Below are 24,394 nucleotides of genomic sequence, written 5' to 3'. Positions count from 1 at the left end.
TGCTGATAACCACACCGGACCAGGGACTTGTACCCAGGTATCCTGTATCTCAGGTGACTGCCCTAACCACAGGGCTGTTGGTTAGTCCAGACTGGGGGTGCTCTCAATCTCTCCCATGGAAGCTGGTCAACTTTGTATTAAATAATTAAATAGTCACTGGGCCAGAGAATGAGGATGACTCTATAGTCTAGTGCTTGGGGCAGTAAGCTGAGAGGAGGAACACTTGGGTAGAAAGGGGGCACCCCCATTCTTGTTTTGTGAATGGTGCCTGAGTCCCCTTGTGAATCTAGCCCTTCATTTTGTTTGCTCTTATTTAAAACCAGCTAACCAGGTCCAAAAATGAAACAAAACATTTTGTTTGACCCCAAACTGTTATTTTTTTCTGACATTTTGATTTGTCAAAAATTTCTGTTTTATCTTGAACCAAAATCATTTGTTTTACCCCGCAGTGTTTCAAAACTGCCAGTGGACTGGAAAATCAGTGGTTTGCACAGCTCTAATTGCAATACATGGGTGTGGGGCCTGTGATCATGTCTCCCTCTAGTGGTTTGCCTGATTGATTAGCAGCCCGTTGCTTTCTCCTTGGTAAAGGATGTCTCCTTCCTCTCTAATGGCAGAGGTCTATGTTTTCTTGTGTTAGAGAACCTGGATTTAATTCCTGTGAGATAACAGTGGTGTCTATATTGTAACCAGGCTGGGCCCTTCATTCCCGCCGCCCCTTTCCAGCCTGGGTGCTGCAGGGGTGGAGGGGAAAAACAGAGGAGCTGCCCTGAGCGGCTGGGCTCTTTAACTTTGCTTTCTGCTCCTGTGAGAATGGCTTCAAGTTGCTGAAGAGAGAGAGGGAGGAAGAGCTCTTCCTACACCACCTCTGATTGGTTTCTCAGTCCCAGGAAGGGAGTAAATGAGGCAAACAACCAATCAGAAGACTCAAATTCACAAACATCTGGAGCTTCGTCCATCATCGTGACACTGTCTCCAGTCCAGTAAACCATCACTCATGAAAATATAATGAGGGTTGGCTTCTCTGAGTGCTCAAAGTGTGAGTGTTTTGGGAACCCACCACAGGCTAGAGCCTTTCAAAAGTTCCCGGGGCTTTAAAAAAGGAAGGACATGTCCCTGTGTACCTGGCCGCTGGGCAGCAGTGATGAGAGCAGTTATGGTGGGACATTGTGGGACACCTCCTAGGGGTCACTTAGGTCAACATAAGCAATGCAGAGTCTACACTGACACTGTCTCCCTAGCAATGTCGACCTAGGCGTTTCGCCTCTAGCTGAGGTGGATTTATTAGGTCAGCTTAGCAGGTGAGTTAAAGGGGTAGGAGGAATATTGTGGTGTGTTCACCTTCATAGTTAGGTCAACTTAAAATACCTTAACTCTGTAGTGTAGACCTAAGTTTCCTCTAAGCTGTGCAGGTGCACGGCAGCCTATTACGTGCCATGCAGGTGCTCAGGGCTGTGGTGGGGAGAGATTCTTCTGCCCCAGCCCCAACCCAGCTTGACCCTGACTTGCCATGGCCAGGGGAGAGGCACCCCTTCCGTGGCCCCAATCCGGCCCCGGCATGGACCTGTCACAGCTGTGGGAGAGGCACCTATCCCGCAGCCCCAGCCCCAGAGCTGCTGTGGGGAGAGCGAACTTGGGGAGTCCTCTCTCTCTGCCATAGCCCTGATGCAGCCTGCACCCTAAACCCCTCATCCCCGGCCCCACCCCAGAGCCTGCACCCCCAGCTGGAGCCTTCACCCCCACACACCTCCCAACCCTCTGCCCCAGCCCTGAACCCCTCATCCCCGGCTCCATCCCGGAGCCCTCATCCACTGCATCCCAACCCTCTGCCCCAGCCCTGAACCCCCACTCACACTCCGAATCCCTCAGCCCTACCCCCCACCATATGAATATTGTGATGTGCACCAATATGGAGGTGATGTGTCACCTCCACATTGGTGCACATCACAAAATTCATTCTGCACATGGGTGGGAAACATTAGAGGGAACACTGGTGTAGATCAAGATTTAAGCTATATCAACACCACCGTTTTTGTCGGCAACACTTTTGTCGGTTCCGGGACTTGAAAAAAACCACCCCCCTGACTGACATAAGTTTCACCGACAAAAGCGTCGGTGTGGACAGCGCTACATCAGCAGGCAAGCGTCTCCCACCAACACAGAGTGGCTATACAGAAGACCTTACAGCGGCACATCTGCAGGGGTACAACTGTGCCGCTGGAAGACCCGTAGAGCAGACATGGCCTTAGTAATCTTTGCCCCTCTGAATCCAAGAAGCATAAAGATCCTATTTCTTCTTGTCAGGGATTTTTATTCCCTTCCCTCAGCGTTCCAGCTGATGGGACGAGTCCTTGTGTACATCTCTTCATGGGTGTGGTGGGAGCCATCAACAAAGTCTTTGTCCTTTGATGTTTCACAATGGCTCATTTGGTTTCACTGGGCCTTCTTGTCTTCAGGACCGAACACCTGCTGTAGGAAGCCAGCCTTTACATTAATGAATGCTTCTTTCCTGTTTGGTGAGTTACGCAGTTACAGAGGTTTACAATGCAAACACTTAGGCCAGGTCTACCCTACACACTTACTTTGGTATAACTGTGCAGGCTGTCCCTAGCTATTCTGGGGCCCTACGCAGCCCCCCTGCAGGCGGTGTGTGTGGGACCCCAGGCCTCCACGGGAGGGGGGACTGGTTTGGGGGGTAGAAGGAACCCCCAACACTCATCAGTGGCGCAACAGGGACTAGATTGCTACACTTTCCACCACCGGTGAGTGTAGGCCCAGCCCTGCAGCAATCCTCAGGGGAATGGGGGTGGAGCAGAGGCGTGGCAGAAGCAGAGCAGGGCAGGGGCTTTGGGGAAGGGGTGGAGTGGGGGGGTGAGGCTGGGGCACAGCAGGGGTTGGAAGAGGTGGAGCAGGGGCAGAGCAGAGCTGGGGCTTTAGGGCAGGGGAGGAGTGGCAGCGGGGCTGGGGTGGAGCAGGGACAGGGGCCATAGGAAAAAGGTGGGGCAGGGGCTGGAGCAGCATGCAGCTGCGTACTTTGCATATGGGTAGGGACAGCCCCGTAACTGTGTCACTCAGGGATGTGAAAAATCCACACCCTGAGTGATGTAATTATACTGACCTTAACCCCTGTGTACACTACACTATGTCAGCTACCACCTCTCCTGTCCGCTTCAAGTGTCTTCATTAAAGCACTACAGTGGTGCAGCTGCGCCGATGCAGCATTTATTATCTAGACCTGCCCTAAATATAACCTTATAACATGGGGTACTAATGCTAAATTGGATTAATACATGCAGCATCCTACAGGCCTTTCATAAAGTCTAAATACTAAACTCATTTTTATAAATCTAATACCTATTTTAGTACACAGATGCGCCAGACTGGGTTCCAACTATGCATTCATTAGTGTTCAGTTGTGGTCTAGGAGCTTTGGCATGAGCTGATCCCAGGTGTGCCAGCAGCACAACCCAATCTAAATTTCATCTGTTTTGGGGCCATACAAGCTTACTATACAAACGTGATCCACTTCCCCTTGGTCTTTCTCATCTATATTTTCTCTTGCAAGTATTTGTATGGCTGAAGCCATAACTGAACGGTCAATAACTATGCACCAACATGAGATTATACCCGCATATCACTTACCAGTGTTTGTCAAAAATGGCCATTCCTCCTTGTGCCCTGAGTACCGTAGTCTAGATGTTCACCATATTTATAACGAATATTTCACTTGGCAAAGCCAAGAATCCAGCCTTGGTCAGTGGTCTTTTGATCAGCTCTTTAGTGAAGTCAATGTAAAGATTCCCATTTACTTCTATGGGCTCGGGCTTAAACCCCTAAAGTGAAAAATACCCTAAGCTAATCAATGCCCCTTGGTGTGTTAAGAGTCTGCCAATAATCCGTATCATGGACATTCGGATCACGAGTTGTGATTAATTCTAACATTTTCTGCATCTGACTGGTGTCTCTTACGTTGGGGTGGTGTTCTCGTCTCATTCCAAGTGTAACCTCTCTTCTTGACCTCAAGCTGATCCATTAGTGTAAAAACACCGACTGAGTTATAACCAGACAGCTTGCTCAGTAAGAGAGCACTGGCAAAGTTGGAGATAGAGACTCCCTTGTCAGTGTGGTGACCTACCTGGCCAAAAGTATATAATTATAAAACAGTAAACTTTTAAAGACACTTAAAAACTTTCCTATTTAAAAAAACCCCACTCCATAGCCAACCTGGGAAGAGATGGAAGTCTGATTAGCAAAATATTCTGGATGAAATCCTACCCCCATTGGAGTCAATGGCAAAACTACTATTGCCTTCAGTCTTGTGAGGATTTCAGCCTTTTCCCCTTTCCCCCATAAACTGAGATCAGAGCTGGAAAGTAGCCAGATGAATAATTCAAGGTGGAACTTTGCTGTCCATGAAATCAACATCAGCTTTCTTGGGAGAATTAGAAATAATGGACAGTTTTACTATTAATCAGAAATCGTGATTATTATACTGTGCTAGTCTGTGCTAATGCATACTTCTGTTGTTGTCGTCCTGGCCCAGTTGGGCTCATCCACCCATTAGGGCCTGTCTTTTAGATTGTAGGCTCTTTGGGACAGGGGCTGCCTTTGACTATGTTAGTACAATGCCTAGCACAATGGGGCTCCAACCTAGTAGAAGCCTCTAGGGAATTACCTTAATGTACATGTTTTAATATATTGACAAGAAATAGAAGGGTAGTGCTGTACTTGACCCACATGTCTGTTATATGGATACCTCAAAAAGACTTTAGGACAGTGGTGGGCAACCTGAGGCCCGTCAGGGTAATGTGTTGGCAGGGCGCGAGACAGTTTGCTCACATTGACCGTCCACAGGCACGGGTGCCCGCAGCTCCCAGTAGCTGCGGTTCACTGTTCCCGGCCAATGGAAGCTGCGGGAAGCGGTGCAGGCCACAGGGACATGCTGGCTGCCACTTCCTGCAGTTTCCATTGGCCGGAAACGGTGAACCACAGCCACTGGGAGTTGAAGGCGGCCATGCCTGTGGATGGTCAATGTAAACAAACTGTATCACGGCCCGCCAGCAGATTACCCTGATGAGCCGCAGGTTACCCACCATTGCTTTAGGATGATCCAAGAGGTTATAATTATGAGAAAGGGGCTGCTGGTAATAGGTGGATGGGGTGGTGGTTAGGATGCTAGCCTGGGATTCATGAGACTGAGGTTCAAATCTTTGCTCTACCATAGGTTTTCTGTGTGATATTGGGCAAGTCAATTAGCCTCAGTTCCCTCTCTGTACAATGAGGATGGTAGCACTGCCCTACCTCACAGGGGTGGCGTGAGATACATAAATACATTAAAGATTGTAAGAAACTCAAAAATGATGGTGACAGGGGGCCATTAAAATACCTTAGTGAGATAGAGCAAGCAAAGGAACATTTAGGCTGCATGTCAGAGAAAACTTCTCAACTGGGGTGACTGCTGGATAAAAGAATACCTTTTCCAAGGATGTAGTGGAAGTAGGAATCGGGATGGGTAAAAAGCACAGGAGAATCTACATGCATAGATAGGTAGGGAAATGTATTTCATGGCTCAGTCGGTGTCCTCTCCATCTTTAATTCCTGTGATTCCATGCACCATTACTATCATTCATATTGTGTCAATAGTGTGTTAGTTGCTTTCCAGGATGTTTGAAGATCGAATCCTTGCCCTGAGAACCTTACAGTCTAGGTAGACAAAAGTGTAAACGAGGGATGGGGGCAATGACAACGTAGTCTGAAAAATGGCACTGTTAAACAATTTCTTCTTTGTCCCACAACTTTTTGTATCCTTTTCAATTTGTTGAATGTAGTAAATGTGACTTTTCCAGTCACCCAAGAGGTGACACTTGTCACGGACTCACAGATCGTGCCCACTCTTGGCCCCGTGCGGTCCGTGGGGGGTGCCCCTTTCAGTGAGACAGCCCTTCTCGGGGGTCCACTCTCTATCGGGTTCAGGCCCCTCCACCTCCTGGAGCCGCACCTCTCTGAGCCTTAGCACACCCGTTTCTCGCCGTGGGCCCCCTCAGGGAGTCCACACGCTCTGGACCCCCCGGGCCTCCTCACCCCCGAAGGGGTTGATGCAACCCTGTTCTCTAGACCGAAGCGACTCTCAGCCAGCATCATACAGAAGGGCTTATTGAGAGTTGAACACAGCACAGAAAACTCTCAGGGCCACAGGCCTGGCCTCCCTCAGCACAGCATATCCCAGGCCCCCTGCAGCCAGGTGGGATCTGCCTGCTTCCCCTTTCCAGCCCAAACCCCCCCTGCTTCCCTGCTGGGCCTCCGATATCCCCAGCCCCAAGCCCCGCCTCTGTCCATTGTCTTCTCTCCAGGTAAACAGGATCGTAAACAGGAAGGCCTGGGTCTCCTCTCCTCTCAGCCTTCCTCTGGTTGGAACCAGCTGGTCAGGTCACCGGAGCCCTCTCTTCACAGCCCATTGTCCTTCCACTGGCCAGAACCGGCTGTGTCTCCTGAGCCAGGTCTCCAGGTCACTAGGTCACCAGTCGTTGGGGTCTCCATCCTCCAGGCCATCGGCCAGGGTCCCGAGTTCCCTCTCCTGTCCTCTGAAACAACAAACTCCCTTTCCCCTCACCTCATTAAACCAGTAACACCCGGGGACACTGAGTCCCATCCCCTGTGCATGCAAACCACTGGAAAACACAGAAAACCCTAAGAAAACTCCCCACTTCGTCACAACACTACTCTGTGGAGAGGGTTGAGCTTGGAAGGGGTTGGACACACGACCTACCTACAGATGTGTTACATATAGTGGGTTGTGCCTTGAATGATAATCAGATCTTTGACTGTTTACTACTCTGTATTTGTACAATGCCTCATGCCATGGGCCCCACTTCTTGGTTGGCTCTTAGGAACTACCATAATGAAGGTGATTAATAATAATAGTGTACTATTGAAGATATCACTTGCATTGTGTGTGGTTACCTCTTCCAAGATGGTGCCACTTGGCAGTTTGGAGGAGAGTGAAAGGTCAGATTTCCCCACAAGTCAGATGGATCTCCATATTTGAGGTAGCTGGCCAATTGTGAGTCAGGTAACGCTATCTGTTTTTAAGCCTGAGTATGGTTCTCTATTCATTTTCATCTCTCTGTTGGTTTGTTTGCATGTCCATGATGCTCATCTGTGTTGTATCCACCATGAGATTTCAGGATGAGTATTGCAATGAAAGTGAGCACCACAGTAGTGAGTTGTCATTTCTCATGGAAACCTAATTAGTGATACTCACCCTTGAGAAGGTCTTAAAAAATATTTAGATAATCCTCAAAAAATGTAGATCCCAAGCCAAACCTCTCTGAGTCCTTTGAGGATTTGACATCTCTGTCCATCCTTAAGTCCTACCTCTACTAGACCTAAGCCCAGATCTTCCACCCTTCCACTCATGTCACATAACCTCGGTTTCTTCATATGTAAAAACAGGATGAACAATCCCTTAACCCACAAGGGCATTATGAGTGGAAAATCCCTGTGAGGCAGAGAAGAATTAATTTCATTAAATGGATGAAGGATGGTCCTGTACCCATCTGGGTACAATTCTCAGGCTTCCTGTAGCCTTGGCCAAGTCACTTAATCTCTTTGTGCCTCAGTTCCCCCTCTGAAATTAAGGAGTTAATGATACTTCCTTTCTCCCACTCACAGTTTGTCTTGTCTATGTAGACTGTAAGAGGGACTGTTTTCTACTATGTGTTTGTACAGCACCTAGCACAATGGGGCCCCGATCTCCACTGGGGCCTGCAGGTGTCACTGTAATGCAAGTAATAAATAGTAATAATATTTTCCTACTTCACAAGGTTGTTGTGACATTGAATTAAGTATGTTTGCAAGTGTCTCTGACCCTGTCTTCATGCTGCTCTTGATGGACAGAATAACATCTCTTCCCGAGTCTCCAAAACCATCAGCCTGGCTTTCAATCACTCCTAAGCACATGACTCATCTATGATACACACAGTACACAAGCCGAAGATAGCATCAGAGGGGTAGCTGTGTTAGTCTGAATCTCTAAAAGCGGCAAAGAGTTCTGTGGCACCTTATAGACTAACAAACGTATTGGAGCTTGAGCTTTCGTGGGTGAATACCCACTTCGTTGGATCCATGACGACGAAGTGGGTATTCACCCACAAAAGCTCATGCTCCAATACGTTTGTTAGTCTATAAGGTGCCACAGAACACTTTGCCGCTAAGTCAAAGATATTCACTCTCTGAGACCAGTCTTATTCTTATAAATATATGTTCAGAGAAAAGAAACCTTAATTGAACTCCTACAATGTGCCTCAGTATCTATGTAACAGGATTACCACAACCTTCATAGTTTGTTCCCACCACTCCCTGCTGTTTGCCATGACCACTCACTGTGTCATGCCAACAGTGTAGCTTGAAAGCTCTTTCAGGCAGGGACAGTGTCATTCTTTGTCCTCCAAAGTGCCTATCTTTGAGACCTATATAATAAACAATAACCATTCATCATAATATAACGATGCTTGTAAAACACACTGAGATCTTTGGATGAGAAACATTAACTGTTTCTAATGGCGTCTGACTGCTGGCCCTGCAGAGTTTGGTCCTTCTTTCTCAGGACCACCAGCAATATAGATCCTGAGAGCCAAAATAAGTCCTTGGGGACACCTGTGCAGCCTTGTTGCCTTCCTTGGCTTTGCACTGGCATAACAGATTGAAAATTAGTAAACCAGAAGGCATACGATCCAGCTCACTCTCTCCGGGATGTATTGGCTTTGCAGGGTGAAGCAGACTGAAATGCAGTGAAATCTGACTTTTGTCATGCAGTGGGCAGATGCAACGGAACACACACGGGGAACAGATCTGCTGCTTGTCAAGGTGCCTTTTCCATATAGACACTTTTCAGAGCAGGATTGGACCTTAGGGTAACTTTTTTTCTAAGTACATTATTATTGCAGTAGCGCAAAAGAACCCCAGTTGTGACCCAAGATCCTGTACCTGCACTGTACAAACACAGCATAGCTCATGGACTTAGTGAGTCATATTTGCAGGTGCTGAAGATAAGCAAGAGAAAATATTTTGTTCTAGATAAAGGTTCACATTTTCAAAATCAGGCACCTAAATAAGTCTCCTCATTTTCAGAGGTGACGTGCACCAGCAGCTCCCATTGAATTAATAGGAACTGTCTAGCTGAGGTACTTATGTGGTCCCCATTACCTGAAGGTTTTATAATCTTTTAATGGATTTATCTGCACAATATCCTTGAGAGTTAAGGCAGTACTGTTATCCCTGCTGTGCAGATGGGAAACTGAGGCACAGAGAGACTAAGTGACTTGCCTAAGGCCACACAGGAGGTCTGTGGCAGAGGAGGGGATTGTCTCAGACTAACTCCATAACCACTCGACCATCTGTCCTCTCAGCTGCAGGTGATCAGCTCCTTTGAAAACCAGGCCACTTAGGTGACAAATATGGATGTAGGTACCTAAATTTAGGCATGTGAGTTTGAACATTTTAGCCTCAGCATTTCAACAGTTAGGCACCTGGTGGGCTGTGATGGCTGGATCAGCCTGAAGGAGGCATCACAGTCCCCCAGCTGCCTAACCTTTAAAATGTTCAAACTCATATGCCTAACATTAGTCACCTACATCCATATTCCACTCTATGCTACAGCCACTCATCTCACTGCTACCTTATAATTGGATCTGTTTGTCACACCCACCTAGTGACTCTCATCTTAAGCTTAGATTGTAAGTTCATGTGGGCAGAGGCTGTCTTTCTGTTCTGTGTACACTGCCTAGCTCCATGGGGTCCTGACGTCCAGGCACTGCTGGGATAACAAGAAATAATCATTATAATTATTGTTGATTTGGGGATGTTCCTATCTGGGTGATTCAGATTTCAAACTCACACAACTCCCCCCCACTACACACACACACCCCTATTAGATGCTTTTACAATGAGAATGGATACAAGTTGCACCTCTAGCTAATGGAGTAAGGGGGTACTTATATGGATCACATTACTGTAGTACCAGCACTTCACAGTCTTTAGTATATTTATCCTCACAAATCCCCTGTGAGGGAGGGCAGTGCTATTATCCCCATTTTGAACTGGGGCACAGAAAGGCTAAAGGACTTGCTCCAGGTCACACAGGAAGCCTGTGCCAGCGAAGAGAATTGAACCAACATCTCGCAAAGCCCCAGCTAGTCCCTTAGCCACTAGGCCATTCTTTCTCATAGTTGGGGACTCTGCTGACCAAATGCTAGTGTAAACAGAGTCAGGATGCGCTCTACCCTGACATCTGGTGGTGAATTATGGGGAGTGTGGAAAGAATTTCAGAGAGTGTGGAAAGGAATTTCAGGTATTTGCATAGGCACACCCACCTCACCTAGCATAGCCCACAGCAGCCTGGGATGGTTATTTTGACAGCTCTGGGATCCCCAATTTCTTTGTTATTGGGGCAGGAAGAATAAAGTGTTGTCACCCTGATTATGTGAATGAGGAACTATGAGACTGCTTTATGACAGAGATGACTCAACCTTAACTAAGTAGTACTTGCTAGACAAGGGACATGGGTTCCAAAACCCAGTGAATTGAGAGAGGTTGGGGGCTGTTGTGTGTGTACCTGATGGTATGGGCCCTTTTAAGGGTCTGGAACATCAATTATACATCCTCCTCTCTCCACTATTACAGAATAGAGCTAATTTTGATTCCATTAGGAGTCCATCCAGAGACTGCTGAGCTGAATTCATGTTGGGCCAATGGTGCACTGGCACTGGAGCTCCTCTACTACAAGCTGAAATTGCTAAGAGCTGAAATCACTGAGTGCTGTGTTAACTAGTGAGGGAGCCTGAAGACCTATCGCTAAGTGACTGGCAGAGCGGAGCAGTTTGCAGCATGTTGGAGCAGCCCATAGAACAGTGAGTGGAGTGGAGCAGTTTGTCAGGACGGCTGGAATGGCTTGTGGGTTGGCTGGAGGAGCGGCACAGCTGGTGTAGTGGAGCTGGTTGTGGTGAAGGCTGCAGCAGAACTCCACAGAGAGGTGAAGCAGTTGGCCTTGGCCCACATAAGGAGCCCCTTACCACCCTGTGTGGGCCCCCCCCATTTCCACCCAGGCTGAGGCGGTAAAACTCTGCAGATAAACTTTTGAACTTTGGGGTGGCACTGACCAGAGACTTTTGGGTTGTTGGACTTTGGGTTGATTGGACTTAAGACCCTAAGGGGAAAAGGACATTGCCAAATGTACTTGGAGGTGGGTTTTTTGCTTATGGTTTGTGTTATAATCCTGTTTGTGGTGTTTCTCCAATGTGATGCCGAATTGTTTCCCTCCTTTATTGAAAGGATTTTGCTACACTCAGACTCCGTGCTTGCGAGAAGGGAAGTATTGCCTCCTAGAGGAGCCCGGGGGGGTGGTATGTAAGTGTCCCAGGTCACTGGGTGGGGGCTCGAGCCGGTTATGCATTGTGTTATTGAAATGGAACCCCTGGATACTGAACCCAGCCCTTGTTGCTGCAACTCAGAGGGGCAGAAGGGTTACACTAGAATTAACCAGTATGAATTGCTGCTTTGCTCCTCTCTGAAACTTCCCTGCACCCCCTGGTGTGTGAACGGGAACAGTTTTTGACAGGTTGCTGCCACCATCTGCATCACCCACCGTAACTGCCCACTGAGAGAGGGAGCGTCACAGGCTGGCTTGCCCCTGAAGCACTGGTGGGCTGGGGCAAGCCAACCCAGATCACAGAATGTGCCCCACCTGAGAGGAATCAGGAGGGAGAGTCCAGTAGCAAAACTGCAGAGAAGGGGGAAAGTCTTGGAATTGGTGCCATTGTCTGCTGGGAAGTGGGGAAAGAACCAGTAGGAAAGGCCTATGGAGAAAGACAGAATCCAGCTGGAAGGCAGAAAAAGCAGATTGTCAGGGAGGAGGGCCTGTGCCCAGCTGAAACTGGGAGGACTTTGTGAGTTTGTGTTGTGTTTTGAAAGACTTTGTGTTATTTTGGATTACAAGAGGACAGACACTGAACTGAGATTGAGCCCTGAGGCCTGAATACATTGGGCCTCCAGCTGGGGAATGTTTAATTTCCTTTTGACTGTGTGGAGTTTGTTTAAGAAACCCTTGAGAAGGAGAAAATGGAGTCAAGGCATGGCAGAGACAGCCCTGGCTATGAGGGGGTGCTCTGGGAGTGGTTGTCTCTACTACTGGGGGGGAGTGGGCAGAGCCTTGCCTCCAACTCTGTCCCATAATGCTAGTGCAGCTGAGTTGCTGCAGCGGAGAAGTAACCTGCTTTAAGTATGGGCCAGTAGCAGATTATTTCTGGCTGGGAGCAAGATGGGAACTTTTACCTAAATTTAAGGGATGTACATCCCCCAGCATGTAATTTAAGACAATTGCAACCATATTATGTGCATTTAGCCACCATAAATTAATAAAGTATAGTGTAGGGTTAATTTAAAAGTAGGCTTTTGAAGGCATGGCCAAATTTTATTCCTGACACTACCTAAAGTAAAACTGCTCTGGGTTCTGAAAACCCTGGGTAACAGGAACCAGGGAACAAACTAGGTCTGAGTCACAGTTCTGTCCCTGGGTGGCATTGCTATTCTCCGTCCCTTGTTTGTGTTTCCTGTAAACTCAAAATCTGTCCCTTACAGGGTATGCAAGCCCTTTCAGGGTAGGGATTGTCCTTTGTTACATGTTTGTAGGGCTCCCTTCAGAATGAGACCCTGAGGACAGGGCGGTCATACAGAATAATCTGGATCATCTGGTAAACTAAACCAAACCAAATGTTTTTAAATACAGCCACATGCAAGGTTATGCACGTAGGAACAAGGAATGAGGCTACACCTCCAGAATGGGGGACTGTGTGCCACAAAGTAGTGACTCTGATAAGGCTTTAGGGATTACAACAGGCAAACAACTCAGTTTGAGCTCCCAGTGCAACCTTGTTGCGAAAAGGGCCAGGGAGGGTCCTTGGATGTGTTAACAGGGTGCAGTGAATGAGAGTAGGGAGGTGATTTCACCTCTGTTTATGACATTCTGGAGACTGACACCAGAATAGGGAAACCTGCTCTGATGGCCACATTTTAAAAAGGATGTTGAAAAATTGCAGAGGCTGCAGTAAAGAGCCACAAAAATGATTCAAGGGCTGGGGAAAATGCCTTGCAGTGAGAGACTTAGGCTTCGTCTACACTGCACAGCTTTTAGTGACTTGGCCGTGTCGCTAAAAGTCGGGCAGTGTAAACGCGGTTTGTCGGCACTTTTGCCAACAAAATACTTCCACCCCTTCGGAGTGGGCTTTGTGCTGTCAACAGGAGAGCGCTCCTGTCGACAACGAGCCGTTTATACTGTCACTTGCCACAGCAAAACTTCTGTTTTTCGGGGTGGGTGGGTTTTAAGCACCTGTGAATGACAAAAGTTTTGTCGTTCAATTGGCAGTGAAGACAAAGCCTTAAAGAGCTCAATCAGTTTAGCACAAAACAACTTGGGGATTGTCTACACTTGAAACCCTACAGTGTCAGTTCTGTAGCTGGGCTATTGTTGCACTGTGGTGTTTGGATGTTGCTTGTAATTATTAGAACTGGGAGCACTGGCTGTTGGGAGTCTGAAAGGCAGGGAACAGGAAGGAGGGGGGAGGAGTTGAGGAGGCTGAGTGAGAGTTACAGAGGGTGCAGCAGCAGCTTGGTAAAGAGGTTTCCACTGTAAAAATAAAGTCCTTGTTAGTACCTTGCCTGCTTGATACAACGTGCACTTTGGCGTAGATACTACTTACGTAAATACAAGGGTTCCCTGTAGGTAATCCACCTCCCCAGGAGGCAGTAGCTACATCCTAGAACCTAGAGCTGTTTACACCAGGGGTTAGGTTAGCTTAATTATATCGCTCAGGGCAGAGTGTGGGTTGACCTGGCTACAGTGTAAACCAGGCCTGAGAGCTGACTTGATTAGTGTGTCAGTATTTCCTGGGGAGGAAATACTGGATACTCAAGACCTCTTTAATCTGGCAGAAAGAGGCTTAACAAGAACCAATGCCTGGAAGCTGAACCTCGGTAAATTCAAATTAGAAATAAAGCACAATTATTAACAGTGAGTGTGATCATCCTTTGGAACAAACTACCAAGGGAAGTGAAGGATTTTCCATCTCTCGGAGTCTTCAAATCAAGGCCGCCTTTCTAGAAGGTATGGTTTAGTCCAGTGGTTCTCAAACTTTTGTAGTGGGGACCCCTTTCACATAGCAAGCCTCTGAGTGTGACCCCTGCTTATGAATTAAAAACACTTTTTAATATGGGTGGGGGCTGAGACCTCGCAACCTCTCATGTAATTACTTTGTGATCCCCTGAGGGGTCCTGACCTCCAGTTTGAGAACACCTGGTTTAGTCAAACATAAGTTACTCCTCTATGGAAGAGTGACAGGGTGAATATTACTGACCTGTGATATGCAGATCAGACTACAGTCCCTTCAAGGGTCATTGTTATGCTTCCTGAGCCTAAACCTGCTCCTATTAAAGTCAATGGCAAAACTCACCACTGACTTGGTGTAGATCAGGCTCCTTGTACATACAGTAGAACCTCAGAGTTACAAACACCAGCGTTACAAACTGACCAGTCAACCACACCCCTCAGTTGGAACTGGAAGTACACGCTCAGGCAGCAGCAGAGACCAAAGGAAAAAAAAAAGGCAAATACAATATAGTACTGTGTTAAACATAAAAGGGAAGGCAGCATTTTTCTTCTGCATAGTAAAGGTTCAAAGCTGTATTAAATCAATGTTCAGTTGTAAATTTTTGAAAGAAAAACCATAACGTTTTGTTCAGCATTACAGACATTGCAGAGTTACTAACAACCTCCATTCCCGAGGTGTTCGTAATGCTGAGGTCCTACCTGGATCACCTTAACTGATCACTCTCCTTATAGTGTGTATGGTAACACCCATTGTTTCATGTTCTCTGTGTGTGTGTGTGTGTGTGTGTGTGTGTGTGTGTGTGTGTGTGTGTGTGTGTGTGTGTGTGTGTGTGTGTGTATATATATCTTCCTACAGTATTTTCCACTACATGCATCCGAAGAAGTGGGCTGTAGCCCACAAAAGCTTATGCTCAAATAAATTTGTTAGTCTCTAAGGTGCCACAAGTACTCCTGTTCTTTTTGCGGATACAGACTAACACGGCTGCTACTCTGAAACCTGAGGTCCTAATGTAGTTTCTCGGGTAAACAGTAAAAATACATTGGAAACCCTCTAACCACAGCCCAACCTCTCCTTTTGAGGATACTGAGTGAGTGTGATAATGTGCAGAGAGCATCAGTGTATTTAATCTCTCTCTGCTAGACCGTTTTGGGGCTATATCTAAGATAGTGAATATGCTGATTGACCATTCACAGCTTGTTAGGTCAGAGGATGTTCTGTATGCTGTGCTATATTAGGTACAATTATGCTTTTAGTGAATGCCCTTGTATGAAAATGCAACTCCTCCTTAAGATAATCGTATTCTTCAAATTCATTTTTAGATGAGAAATTAGTTGAAACTTGAAGCCTCAAGAGAGAAGAATAGAATTTGTGCTTAGAATTAAAGACTAGAATTCTTCCTAGCCAGTGGTTAATTAGCATGTGCTCCTGAGAATTAGCTCGCTGGAGTGATTCCAGAAGCAGTATGGCCTGTCAGGTGATTGTTCTCCATCTGTCTTTCATGAGCTGATTTCAGAGAGTGCCAGCGGAGAGAGATTACAGTAGAAAACCCATGCTTTTCACACCCAGTGTAAGAGCTTTGTCCATGTTTCTTATGTTTTCCTTACTTGCGTTACAGCCCTGTTGGTTTTTAGTCGGCCATTATGTTTTAAGAACCAATAAGGTAGACGTGCCCAGCTGTCACTCTCGAGTCTAACTCAGCTGAAGAGTCATTGGAGTAGCCTCCCCTTCTCTCTTCTCCCGCCCCCCTGGCTGCTGCAATATAAATGAGTGCAAGGAGCACTGGGTCAGTGAAGGTATCAATAGGTTGACACATGTACATGACCACAAGGTGCAAGGAGGTAGAGAATCAAACCAATGGAGAGTCCATATATCAAAGGACTGATCACTCCTTGGTCCCTGGAAACATATGTTTCAGCTGCAGACAGTTGAGAGGATTTAGTGCTGGTGAAAGATGCCAGGTTGTCAGCCTTGGAGACTAAAGGGCAAAGAATAGGTTCCGTATGGGCACTGGCAGTCTGAGTGTCTCAGCGTGGCCCTGCTAATATGCCTCTGTCTTGACCTAGGGGTTGAGAGGACAGATTCCAAGCCAAGAGGGTAGCTAGTTTGACCTCCCATATAGCACAGGCCACAGAACTGCCCCAAAGTAATTCCTACAGCAGAACTTCTAGAAAAACATCCAATCTTGACTTCAAAATCATCAGTGTTGCAGAATTCACCAACAATTGGTAAATTGTTCCAATGGTTAATTACTCTCACTATTAAAAAAAGTACCCCTTATTTCCAGTCTGAATTTGTCTATCTTAAACTTCCAGTCATTGGATCATGTTATATCTTTGTCTGGTAGATTGAAGAGTCCATTAGGAAATATTTGCTCCCTGTGTAGATACTTACAGACAGTAATCATCACCTTTTAACCTGCTCTTTGTTAAGCTAAATAGATGGAGCTCCTGGAGTCTATCGCTATAAGGCAGGTTTCTAATCCTTTAATCACTTTCAGAGCTTTTCTCTGGTCCCTCTCCAATTTATCAGCTTCCTTCCTGAACTGTGGACACCAGAAGTGAACGCAGGATTCCAGCAGTTGCACAAGTGCTGAATACAGAGGTAAAATAACCTCTCTGCTCCTACTCGAGATTCTGCTGTTTATGCATCCAAGGATCGCATTAGCTCTTTTGACCAGCATCACACTGGGAGCTCATGTTCAGCTGATTTTCCACCACAACCCCCAAATCTTTTTCAGAGTCACTGCTTCCCAGGATAGAGTCCCCCATCCTGTAAGTGTGACTGACCGTCTTTGTTCTGAATGTAGACATTTACATTTAGTCATATTAAAACACATATTGTTTGCTTGCACCTGTGTACCAAGTGACCCAGATTGCTCTGAATCAGTTCCCTGTCTTCTTGGTTAGTTACCACTCCTCCAATTTTTGTCTTCTGTGAATTTTATAAGTAAAGATTCTACGTTTTCTTCTTGGTCATTGATCAAACATGTTAAATAGAGTAGAGCCAGGAACTGATTACTATGGGACCCCACTAGAAACACACCCACTCGATGACAACTTCCTATTTACAATTAACACTTTAAGACCTATCAGTTAGCCTTCCTCTGCAGTGTGGGGTACGGATCCCTTGCTGGAAGATTCTTTGCACCCTGAAGTCTTTAAACCATGATTTGAAGACTTCAGTGGCTCAGACACAGGTTTGATACAGGAGTGGATGGGTGAGATTCTGTGGCCTGCATTGTGCAGGTCAGACTAGATGATCATAATGGTCCCTTCTGACCTTAAAGTCTATGATTATATTTAATGTGTGCCAGGTTAAGTTCACACTGTTTTAGTTTTTTAATCAAAATGTTGTGTGGTACCAAGTCGGATGCCTTTATAGGCTTAGATTTCTTGAAGGTAATAGTGTCGACATAATCAACCAAACTTGTAATCTCATAAAAGATATCAGTGTAGTTTGACAGGATCTATTTTCCATAATGATTTGCATTAATTACACCCCCCTCCTTTCATCAGCTGCTCCATTATCTTGCCTTGGATCAATGTCAGGCTGACATAAAGTAATCCAGTCCCAGTACTTGTTCAGGGCCTGATCATCATAGCCATTCCCCTTGTGTGATCATTTACACCCCTACAAAGTGGATTTTTATAACACTACCTAGCCTCTGTACACCCACTGTGTCCGGCTGCAAATAACTACACAAGGTGCAAGGCAATGCAGAATCAAGTCCTCACTCCTCAGCCTCCCTGTTTTATTCTGTCTCCAAGAAGTGTGCAGGAGACACCTGTCCCAAAGGAACTGTAACAAATCAGTGAGTTGCATATCTACTTGCCTACCACAGCAAATAATTGTAGTGCTGATTACAAAACCTCTCTCTCTGTAGCTTACTGGCACTTCTTACTAAGCAGCACCTTGCCCTGTTGTCTGCCTACAGGCCATTTATCAATACATCTGAACATTTGTGTGCCATTAGCACTCCAGCTACCTAGTAACATTCAAAAGTTGGTGAATGGAGCAGACCTTGGCTTTGTACTCTGCATCCTTCCTGCTGGGGGGCGGCTGTGTAATTTCAAACCCCCGCCCCCCCACACTCCACTCTGCAGGAGTGGATCTGGCCTATTGGCTTCCTGTTTTGAATGCACACTAAGCTTTAACTGAGCCTCAGTCAATATTTCCCTTCAGTAGCAAGAAATCAGTGTCTGATTCTCCCCACGCCACACCAGGATTCTAAAAGCACAGAGATGAGGAGGACGCTGCCAGGAGATGATCAGGGAAAGTGAGCTGGGATTTATGGAAAAACCTGGGCACCAAGATGAATCTTACAGGGCTTCCTGAAGGCAGCTGGGCTCTGTGGTCCTGGGCTCCATGGAGCTGGAGCAAGTGGCATTATCAAGGAACTGAGACAGGGCAACAAGAGGCAAGGAGCCAGGGCATAGACATGGCGCCTCCCCCTGGATGGGTTTGTGTATTGACAAATTCTTTATCCACCTGGGATTTGGGCAATGCGATCCCAATCCTTTTCCCACTCTTCCCCACCCCCCCAGGTAGCCCACAAGGGTTCCTGCCCCTCCCCACTCAGGTGTTCTCATTGTAGGAGGCATAGTTGGGCCCTACATACATAAGCCAGCTATTTTGGAGTACACTGAATAAGAGTGGGAGCAGCAGAATTTTTGGCCAAGGACAATGGGGATGGGGGACACCAAATGTAGCAACAAGCAGAATCTCGGTGTATGGTATCGTCTGAAAGGACATCACAGAGTGACCTGCATGGGACTCACTTTGTCTGCTTTGGAAGGGATGAAAGACTGTAGCAATTTTACTGAGCTCTGAGCCCATGGATCTAGGGGTGTTCTGGAAAACATGTTCCGAACTGTTGCTTATACCACTAAGGCCGTGTCTCTGTCGGCCCTGTGACAGACCCTTATCATGTAACAATAAGCATGGTGTGATGAGGCAAGATAATACAAGCAATCTGACTGGTTAATGAGAGGGGCAATAGTCATCCTATGTAGCACTTTTCATCTGCGGAACTTAGCCATTTAATAGACATGAATGTCATTATCCTCATTTTATGGATGGGGAAACTGAGGCACAGAAAAGCCAAATGCCTTGTCCAAAGTCTCACAGCAAGCAAGTGGCAGAGCCAGGACAGCACTGCCTCCCATCATAGCTCTCTTGAGCTGCTCTGTACACAACTGAAACTGGCCTGACCGATTACAAAAATGCCTCCAATTATGGATTTTTTCCACTGTCTATTCATATTTGTGATTATTTTGGCTGCAATCATTTTCTGAAGGCGGCTGAGATCCCTTAGCTGCTCTTAGAGTGCCAGCTGCTCACAGGCATTCATTAATGCCCGGGAAGTGCCCTGCATTAATGCTTAAGGAATGGCACAATACCTATCTGCTGTTAATAAATCCAGCCCAGCATCCCTTAAAGCCGAATGAGTTGCAATTAAAGGACCAGGTCTTCAGCCCCAAATATGGGTTGGCTGTTGGCAACTGTTCCAGATCATGCGGTGGGCTGAACTAGTCCTCCCTGAATCCCAGAATTAGGGATGTGTAAGGTGTCCTATTCCACTCCATTGGCTCTTATGCCAAGTATAAACCTGAAAACTGGGCCTAAGATGTCTATGGATTTAAAGCTCTTGCGGGTCTGAAAAACATTTACGATGAGCATAATGGTCAAAACTGTTTAAAAAGCTTTTGAACAAGGAGAAACTTCATAAGGGCACCCACTGGATCTGGTCTGTGGCTTGGTCTATATTGGGGATTTCAGCCATAGTTAGCCAGGCATCAGTGCAAACTCCAAGTGTAGACAAGGAAAACTAGTGCCCACTCTTTAAAAAATCTTTGACACATTAGAAAAGGCTCACTACAGAGCTATCACAATGATTTGAGGTCAAATGACCAAACAAGCTGAATAAAAACATAAGATCATCCATACTGGGTCAGACTAATGGTCCACATAGCCCAGTATCCTGTTGTCTGAGAGTGGCTTGTGCCGGATTCTTCACAGGGAGTGAACAGAACAGGGCAATTTACCAAGTGATCCATCCCCTGTCATCCAGTCCCACCTTCTAGCAATCAGAGCATGGGGTTGAGTCCCTTACCATCTTGGCTAATAGCCATTGATGGACCTGTTCTCCATGAACTGATTTAATTCTTTTTTGAACCCAGTTATACTTTTGGCCTTCACAACATCCTCTGGTAATGAGTCCCCCAGGTTGACTGTGCATTGTGTGAAGAAGTGCTTTCTTATGTTTGTTTTAAACCTGCTGCCTATTAATTTTGCCCCATGACCCCATAGTTCGTTAAACTCGTACTCACTTTCTCCTGACCGTTCATGATTTTATAGACCTCTATCATTTCCCCTTCTGTTGTGTCTTTTCCAAGCTGAACAGTACCCATTTTTTTCCTTTTAAATCTCTCCTCATATGAAAGCTGTTCCATGCACATAATCATTTTTGTTGCTTTTCTCTGTACTTTTCCTTTGTTTATCAACATAGGGTTAAAAGAGGACTTGATCATGGTCTACAGAGGGAAAACATTTCTGGTAGTAGAGGACTCTTTAATCTAGCAGACAAAAGTATAACAAAATCCAGTGGCTAGAAGCTGAAACTAAACAAATTGAGACTGAAAATGAGGCACAAACTTTTAACAGTAAGGGTAATTAACCACTGGGACACATTACATAGGAATTCTCTGTCACTTGAAGTCTTTAACTCCAGACTGGTTGTCTTTCTAAAAGATACACTTTAGCTCAATCAGAAGTTATGGGTTTTGTGCAGGAGTTACTGGGTGAAATTTTGTGGCCTGTGTTATGTTGGAGGTCAGACTAGATGATCATAATGGTCCCTTCAGATTTTTTAAACCTATGAATGTGAAAACCATGATGTATATAATTTGAGTTAACCTTCGTTTCAAACTCCACATGTTCAAATGGCAGCTTTCTTTGTCTATACTAGGATTGTTAAACTTCATAGATTACTACCACCAATGACTCAAATTCGTGCTAATCCCAGTGTAGACAAGACCTAACTGAACTTATTTTAGTTGTGTGCTTGCTGTAGATGCAGAATGATTGTTGTATGTATCCAGAGAAAATTATATTAGGAAACCCACATACAACATATATATGCCTTACTTTTTTAAGGCTGAATCCCCCACCACTAGTTGCTGTATCTTTGATCACAGCTAGTTGGAAAAGAAAACAAAATATTATTATTGTCTAAAACTTTCCTGGAAAATGGCTGGTAAAATTAAAATGCTGAAAAATTTCATCTGAAAACTGAAAGTTTCCATGAAGAAAATTTAAATAAAATGTTTCTTTTTGGATTGGATTGCCCTGAATTAAAATAGTTTGGTGTGACAAACCAAATTGAAATGTTTTGTGTCAATTTTAGATTAAACTGTGTCTGCCTGCACTTCTTCAGTTCCTCATGGGAGTTGTAGTTCATGCACCACATGCCCCCTTCTCCTTGGGGGTACAGGTTCCCTGGCCAAACTACGTCTCCCATGATGCACCATGATCTCCTCTCTTGTTGACGCCTCTCAATGTGTCATGTGATTCATATGGCTGTGGTGCATCATGGGAGATGTAGTCTAACCAGTGAGCCCTGCCCATAAGGAGAATGGGGGTATGAGGCACTCAAACTACAGCTTCCATTAGGCACCGTGAGGATCATTATCGGCATATGCGCAATGTGCCCAGCCATTTAATGGTGTCATCATCAGCCAGATGGAGAGCCGGTAGCCTGCCGTCAAAATAAGTCAGTGAGCACTCAACAAGAAAATGTGACATAGTCTAAAGTTGACCATAGCTGCATCCTGAGTCATTAGAAAAACTCCATTTAAAGAGATTGGCCACACAGTTGCCCTGTCCTGTTCCAAACCACTTCAGCAATGACCACAGGTGCCTTGGCAAATAAAAACCTGGTGGACAGATGGTTGAGTCAGTAACGAGAGAGTGATTAACGACTGTTGTTATTGACCACTCATTGCGCCAACTTGATTCCACCATCATGTCCTGTGGTGGCATAAGTGACCATAAAGAGCATTTAGAAGACAGGTGAGCTGGTGGGTGGTAGAAGAAGTCTGCGTACAATGGCAGGTCGCTATTCTCACAAATCTTAGCCAGCAAGTTGACAGAGGACTTTTCACCATGAATAAGGGGCGGAGCTATGTTACTAAGTATCAGTAGCCATGGTAATGGAGTTGCCCATAAAGTTCTGGTAACAATACACATAGCTTTGTTAAGGTCTACATAGACCAGCTTCATGTGGGACGAGTGACACCAGACAGGAGCACAGTACTCTGCTGTTGAATATCAGAGGGCAAGGGCTGATGATTTAAGTGTCTGGGCACTTGCACCCCAGATTGAGCCAGCCAGTTTCTGAGCAGGTTGTTCTGAGTGCTAACTTTGGCTGCCGTCTTTCTCAAGTGGTTGTGGTACGTTAATGATCCATCTAATGTCACAGCAAAGGAAAAATGGGTTTGGATCATGCTGCAGGCATTGGCCACTGAGGAAAATGTTTAACTCGTGGCTTGCGCTTGCATTGTGCAGATGGAATACACTGGAAACGGTCTTAGAAAAGCGGGCTGCAGGCACCGTTGACTGTAGTAGTCTGCCAGGAGCTTCTTCATTCAAGACCATGTCAATTTCTGAGAAGGCGTGAGCTTGGTGTTATCAGCATAGATAAAGTTGCACAAGAGTGTAGCTGGTAGGTCATTGAGGTACACATTGAACGGTACTGGTCTTGACCACCTTTATCAAAAATGGTTTTCAAAAAATCTAATGACAGGAGCTATCTTCTTGGATTTGACTGCTGCCTGTGACACAGTTAGGCACAGAGGCCTTTTGTTTAAACTCTTTAGAGTTGCCTTGCGTTGCTTGGTCGAAGTAGTAGAACTCTTTCTCTAAAACATAAGAACGGCCATATGGGGTCAGACCAAAGGTCCATCTAGCCCAGTGTCCTGTCTTCCGACAGTGGCCAATGCCAGGTGCTTCAGAGGAAATGCACAGAACAGGTAATCATCAAGTGATCTGGCCCCTGTCACCCATTCCCAGTTTCTGGCAAAGAGAGGCTGGGGACACCATTCCTGCTCATCCTGGCTAATAGCCATTGATGGACTTAACCTCCAGGAATTTATCTAGTTCTTTTTTGAACCCTGTTATAGTCTTGGCCTTCACAACATCCTCTGGTAAGGAGTTCCACAGATTGACTGTGCATTGTGTGAAAAAATAATTCCTTTTTTTTTTAACTTTCTGCCAATTAATTTCATTTGGTGGCCCCTAATTCTTGTGTTATGGGAAGGAGTAAATGACACTTCCTTATTTACTTTCTCCACACCAGTCATGATTTTATAGACCTCTATCATATCCCCACAGTCATCTCTTTTCCAAGCTGACATGTTCCAGTTTTACTAATCTCTCCTCATATGGCAGCCGTTCCATATAAAAAAAAATTGAGTATTTACACAATTCCCATCACAACAGTATCTGAACACTTTATTATTTCTATGTATTTGTCCTCATAATGCCTCTGTGAAGTAGGAAAGTGCTATTATTTCCATTTTACAGATGGTCTGAGGGACAGAGAGACCTACTTAAGATCATACAGGAAGTCTGTGGTAGAGCAAGGAATTGAACCCAGAACTCCTAAGTCCCCTGCTATCACCCTAACCACTAGATCATCCTTTCTTTCAGCAGGTGGTTTAGAGTACACATGGGCAACTGCAGTAGCTCTTGGACATGTCAGCTCAGCAGTCTCCCTCAAGACACTGTGATGTCTCAGGAGGATATGGTTTCATGTCAAGCTGACCCAGAATAAAATATTTTGATTCAGGAGTGTTAAAACATTTCATCTTGATCAAAAATATCATAAAGAAATATTTTGACATTTCTGAATTAAAAGTTTTGGTTTTCAGCTGTTTGTTTTTACAACAAAAAGTCAATATTTGCTAAGGAAAATCAAACAAGTTTTGCAAAATATTTTTAGCCAAAAATGCAAATTTCCATTGAAAAACAGTTTCAATGGAAAACTTTCAGGCAGCCCTCACCTTGACCTGACTGCTGTGGGCTTTATGGGGTTGGGATTGTTTTTTTCCTACTGGTTTGGTAGCAGATTGCACAACAGGACCCCATTCAAATAAATAATACAACACAATATCTTTATTCAGTTATTCTTTGGCTAACTTTAGAAGATTCAGTTTACAAATATTCAAATGTTCTGC

At 45.6% G+C, this 24,394-nt stretch overlaps 1 protein-coding gene across 2 annotated transcripts in view; it reads left to right on the top strand.

Moving 5' to 3' along the window:
* Positions 1-24,394, top strand: part of MYO7A (myosin VIIA) — a 185,600-nt gene that overhangs the window by 13,285 nt on the left and 147,921 nt on the right. The gene's annotated exons all lie outside the window — the stretch shown is intronic.

The sequence above is a fragment of the Gopherus flavomarginatus genome, chromosome 1 (assembly GCF_025201925.1).
Source record: "Gopherus flavomarginatus isolate rGopFla2 chromosome 1, rGopFla2.mat.asm, whole genome shotgun sequence".
NCBI lineage: Eukaryota > Metazoa > Chordata > Testudines > Testudinidae > Gopherus > Gopherus flavomarginatus.
This window is presented reverse-complemented; position numbering and strand designations above follow the sequence as displayed.